Source organism: Delphinus delphis, chromosome 3 (genome assembly GCF_949987515.2).
Source record: "Delphinus delphis chromosome 3, mDelDel1.2, whole genome shotgun sequence".
NCBI classification, from domain to species: domain Eukaryota; kingdom Metazoa; phylum Chordata; class Mammalia; order Artiodactyla; family Delphinidae; genus Delphinus; species Delphinus delphis.
Window position 1 is genome coordinate 156948580 of NC_082685.1, and position 6243 is coordinate 156954822.

Consider the following 6243-nt stretch of genomic DNA (forward strand, 5'->3'; position numbering starts at 1 on the left):
TGGAATATTTATGCACCTCTATCTATTTCATCTCTATGCTCTTTTAGATGTAAGTCTCCTGATTACTTTAGAGGCTTTGCATTTCTGCTTGCCACAAACATGATTAACAGCTGTATTGCTCCATTTTCTCCAGAGAGGGCTTAGAACCTACTTCATTTCACTCTCTTGAAATCCAACCATGAAGCTAAAAATAATCTTATCTGACTTCTAAGATTTATGCTCATTTCAAAGAGATTACTTAAATTCAATGATAGAAGCGGCATATAATATAAAATGGCTAAGTATAGTTACGAGGCTTTGGTGCCTATTTTGAAAGGAATTTTATATTTAAAAATGAAAGAAAATGTAATATTTGTGTTATATCTGTGTGTTAATTATTAGAATAGAGGTAATGAATATTTCTGTATTTGTAGAAACAGAGACACTAATTCCTCTTATCAGCCTGAAGGTAAAGGGTAGACATTTGTAGTCTGGGGAGGAGAGGCTTTGATCTTAGTAATGGATTTTGCTGAGCCAGGTTTTTCTTTTGTAGAGACAAGTCAGAGTTTAAGCAAATGCAACTAGGTCATTTCTTTTACCTTGTTAGACCTCTTCACATTTGGTTCAAAGGCGTTTTTAAAATTCAGAGGATTTGAATATATTATCCTATAAAATAATTGTGTAATCTATTATTGTAATAGATCATAAAAGAGTATGGTCATTATGGAGTAAGTACTATTCTAGAATCATAAAATGTTAATAAGTGTTCAAGGTCAAGAAAATATAGGATAGGTTGAGAGTTAAATCTACAGAAGCTGGTACATTGTAAGTTGAAGTAGCTGCAAAAGATTCATAAAGTCTATTCTGTGCCAAGAGCAGTATCCCTGAAACTAATTTAAATGATTAGTTTTACTCTGTTCATGTTCATCCTTTAGAAAGCATATGGTATAGCCTCAGTGATTATAGAAATAAAGAAGGACCATTTGCTAGTTATGGCAATGCTGTGACTACGAGATGTAAGGTCAAATAGAGCAAAAGAAGACTAGTCTTAAAACTAAGAGGCATAGAAATGTATCATTTAATGTGCATAATCCACTTTATATGCAGTATATTTTTGATGTTAAAAAGAAGGTATTTCTACTTGGCCATGAAAAAGAATGAAATAATGCCATTTGCAGAAACATGGGTGCAACTAGAGGTTATCATACTAAGTGAAGTAAGTCAGAAAGAGAAAAACAAATACTGTATGATATCACTTATATGTGGAATAAAGTATGACACAAATGACCTATCTCCAGAATGGAAACAGACTCACAGATGTAGAGAACAGACTTGTGGTTGCTAAGGGGGAGGGGTGGGGAGGTAGGGGGAGGGATGGAGTGGGAGTTTGGGGTTAGCAGATGCAAACTATTACATATGGAGTAGATAAACAACAAGGTCCTACTGTATAGGATAGGGAACAATATTCAATATCCTGAGATAAACCATAATGGAAAATAATTTAAAAAAATGTATACATATAACTGAATCACTTTGCTGTACAGCAGAAATTAACACAACATTGTGAATCAACTATACTTCAATTTAAAAAAAAGTTTAAAAAAGAAGGTCTTTTGGCCTCAGCTATACATTTCCATTATCTACTAGAGAGAAAAAATCACTGAATTGGGTGGTGCAAATGAATTACTGAGTGGGTGGCCCCATCTACTCATCCAATTTGATAGACTATCTCCGGATTCTCTTTCTGAAGCCAGAATATTAACTTTGCCAATTGCTTCATGACTGAAAGATCCTCTATCAAGTATATGCGCTGTCCTCTAGGAAATGCAAAGTGCTGTGCTGCCTGGTGACTCAGAAAGCACTTTAAAAGGCTGAGAAAATGTAACTCTTTTACTGTCCTATTTAAATCATCCTATCTACAGTTAAAATTGAGCTGTTATTCTATCATAAAATATGTTAACTATATACTCATTTAGATTCATGTAGTCGTGGAGTTCTTAATCTTAGTTTCTCTGGAACAATTAATTCTATTCCAGTCATGCTCTGGGTACTGCTCTTCCCTGCCACTTCTATCTGGTTCCACCTCTGCATTCTATTTGAATTCTTCCCTATTATTAAAGAGAACAGTCTCAAGATGAATATGCATTTACTGTGCTTATCTGAGGCAGCAGTGCTTTGTCTCTGTGAAATGTTTCTTTTTCTAATTTGTAATGTAGTATTTATTCTTTAAGGTAATCCACTATTTCAGTCATTAATAGTGGTGGTTGACAGTCTACATTCTTGGCGAACTGTGTGTAGATAGATTATTGGCTTGGAGATGAAAAAATTAAGTCACTTGACTAAACACAACTGCCATTGTTTGACTGCCCAACCACTTTACTTCTCATATCCCTACAGGCATAATGTCACAATCTATCTATTAGAGATCTGCATTTAATAGGACATTCTTCTTGTAAACACTCCATCAAGGTGTCAATGCCATTGCCCCATCCCCCCGCTTCTGTGACAAATTCAAGGATGAACACATAATTAGGCAGGTTGATAAAACTCTTCCCAGTAGCTGCCTTACTGTAAAGGGAAGGGATAATTTTCTCTTTGTTTTGATGGAATTTATTTGTATAATCCAATATCAGAATAAAAGGATAACACAAAACATATATTTTTTTTCATATACTTTAACAATGGATCAGTCTACTTTGACATACTAATTTAATAAGTTTTAAGAAGGAGTGCAGGTTATAATAATTTTATGATAAAAATTGATGCACACAGTTTGAATCAAAATATAGCTCAAGGAGAGTGTAGGAATACATGCTATTCAATTAGAAAGTTTTCTCATAAATAGATGAAGCATTACTTAAAATTAAGATGTGGATAATTCTTTCAATGAATGAAAATTGGGTAATACTTGTAACAATTTGGTAAAGGTTAGAAAGGAGAAGAACACTGTTTTACCAATATTTTTTTCTTTGCAGCACACTATTATCCAGGTATTTGAGATTTTGAATGAACACTAGATATATTTAAGTCAATTGTTTAGGACTTGATTATATTGGCTAAATATATATATTAACAGGAACAGACTCAAAATATTGTAATAGATTGAAAATCATCCTGGTCATTTGTAAAAATTTCTAACCAATCCAATTCCTCTATAACCACTTAGACATCTTATTGCAAATATCTGATATAACTTATCAGGCTATGGTAATATATGGGGTGTAAAAACCTAAGAAATGGGCTTCCCTGGTGGCACAGTGGTTGAGAGTCCGCCTGCAGATACAGGGGACACGGGTTCTTGCCCCGGATCCCACATGCCGCGGAGCGGCTGGGCCCGTGAGCCATGGCCGCTGAGCCTGCGCGTCCGGAGCCTGTGCTCTGCAATGTGAGAGGCCACAACAGAGGCCACGACATTGAAAGGCCTGCGTAGCACAAAAAAAAAAAAAAAAAAAAAAACCTAAGAAATGTATTTTATCCAAGATCCCTTTTGCAGCAATGGTGTGTAATGATCATGGAATCACTTTACCATTAAAAACAGGAAGTTTTCATGTCAGCCTAATCAGGAAGAATTTTTCTGAGAGTTCCCGAGCTGTTTATAGTCCTCTTGTGTACCTCCACTCTGGTTTCCTCCATCTTGTACTTTCTCCCTAAAGCCATCAGTGGATGACAACCCATTCAGACTCATCTGCACACACCTGTCTAAAATGTTTTTCCTTTTTTGTTAATTGAAGTATAGTTTATTTACAATGTTTCAGGTGTACAGCTAAGTGATTCAGTTAAACACACACATATTTCTTTTTTCATAGTCTTTTCCACTGTAGGTTATTACAAGATATTGAATATAGTTCCCTGTGTTATACAGTAGGTCCTTGTGATGCCTGTAGTGGGTCCCTTTCCCATAGTCCTCATTAGGCCAGTGTCTAACAGTATCAAAAATCATAGGGGTTCCAGCCATCTTCACTGATGTATTTTACCTTTTATTTTTTGCAACTACCTTCTCTTCTCTTAAGTAGCAGCCCTCTCCACAGAAAAAGACCGTATCCCATTTTCAGGCATCTCAAGCATTAATACTTCTAGCTGGAACCTACCCTGATCTACATTACAATAGGAAATGGAATCTTTTTTCCTTGAAACCACAGTATGGGGTGGGTGACCATCCCTGACAGGTGTTCATCTTCCTCCCAATGTGCCTGGGCTGTGTGCATGGTCATTCAACTGGAGAGACAACGGGGTGTGGATTGTGTGGAAAGCCACTCATGTTAGCCTGGGTGATGCAAAGAAGTTCTTAGTCCTCCTCAGTCAGTGACCTTGGAGGGCACTGACGTATAAAACTGCACCAAACTGGGCAAAAAGTTATGCTATTTCTTTCTTTCTTTCTTTCTTTCTTTCTTTCTTTTTTTTTTTTTTGAGGCCTCTCACTGTTGTGGCCTCTCCCGATGCGGAGCACAGGCTCCGGACACACAGGTTCACTGGCCATGGCTCGCGGGCCCAGCTGTTCCGCGGCATGTGGGATCCGGGTCACAAACCTGTGTCCCCTGCATCGGCAGGCAGACTCTCAACCACTGCATCACCAGGGAAGCCCAAAGTTACGCTATTCCTATGCCCATGCTACCACTCTTGAGAAAGAAAATAGGACTGAGGAAAAGTATTTGAGAAGCTTCTAATGTATAATATGAGAAAAAGTGAGTTTTAGAACAGTAGATGATTAAGAAATATAACACTCTTAATACTTTGAAGGAGAGAGAGGAAATAGAACCAAAAATGATTGGAATCACATGATAATTGTCAAATGAAATGTATTTGTTCAAAAATGTTTATTGTAATATATGATAATAATGCTCAGAGAAGAGAGTCCAGGTGTTTCAGTCCCACTTACCTTAGTTGCTCTCTTGACTCCTGTTACTTCTTATTCTTCTCAGTTACACTATTTTCTTTCTTTTCTTCCTTCCTTCTCTGCCTCCCATGGACTCAGCCAACAGCCTCATTAGTGCTTTCTCTCAATGACATGTTTCTCCTTCTAATGTCACTATGTTACTGCTCTTTGTATTAATACATCACCTAAATCATTAATGGTGGCAGTCTACACTCTACATTCTAGATGGAACGTATGTGGGTTATGGGTTAGCAGGCTGACAAGATAGGTCACTTGATTTCTTTTTTCTTCAATCAATTTTATTTTAACATAACCTAAACACATACCATTTAGAAAATATGAAGAAAAATTTACATACAAGTGTTGATGCTATTGCATTTGGATAAAGCTGGCAAGTTCATGCTACTAGCATAGCTCAGAAAACACCACAGAGGAAAACTAATATATTGGAATAGATGCTGTGATGTTTGGCCCACAGCTTGATAGCTTGCAGGATTAACCTGAAGCTGTCAATGTTTGGTACTCGATGTAAAATTTCATTGGTTACCCTGCATCTTATATGTAAATTTTTAAGCAGACTATCATCTCTAAAGTCCAGGTCTTCTGGAATAGTCTGCAAGTGCTAATCTTGCAAACAAAATAGCAATCTCTATCCCAGAACACAGTTTGATAACTGGTACAAATGCCTCTGTAACAGCTCTTAAATTGATTTCTTCCTGTAATTTCAATTCATCATAGAATGAGGCGAAAAAGTCACTTCAATCACCATGTCTTGGAGCAACACACAACACAACAAGATCGGTACCTTTTTTATGTACACCTAATTTATAAGTTCCAAATGTAAAAATTTTTCCTCCAACATTTTCAATTACACATTGTGGAAGATTCTTGCTTTCACTGATTTCTTGTATCCACTGTTTTACCAGGTTATTTAATTTTCCCAAAATTTAAATTCTGTGCTGCAATTCCTCTTCCTCTTCAAAAACCCCAAAGGGCTTCAGTCTCAATTAGTTTCTGTGTAAGTAGGTAGTCAGTCTCCTTGGGGGCAGCTAAGCTGATGGGAGAGGTAATGTCCTAGTGCTTCTGTGGCTGCTGTGTTTGTTGTGATCCCTGCATTGAAACTGGCCTGGAAACTCTACCAACCCCAACCCTGCCACCACCCTGGACATGATCCACTGAGGCAGGAGGGAGGCAAGGGTCTGCCTCAGCACTGGGTCCAACACCAATTCTTGACTAAACATGACGATGAACCATGAGAGCTTATACTTAGAAAGGTATTACAGCAAGGAATCTTAGTATTTAAAGGGAATAAAAGAGTAAAAGTGATAATCATATACCTCACAGGAATTTACATTTAATTAGGAAAACCTTACATCAAATAATATTCAAAT

General features: G+C 37.0%; 1 pseudogene; it reads right to left on the bottom strand.

The window, feature by feature from the left end:
- Nucleotides 1–5156: 5156 nt before the first annotated feature.
- On the bottom strand, nucleotides 5157–5968 carry LOC132422499 (poly(A) polymerase alpha pseudogene; annotated as a pseudogene).
- Between the last annotated feature and the right edge of the window lie 275 nt (nucleotides 5969–6243).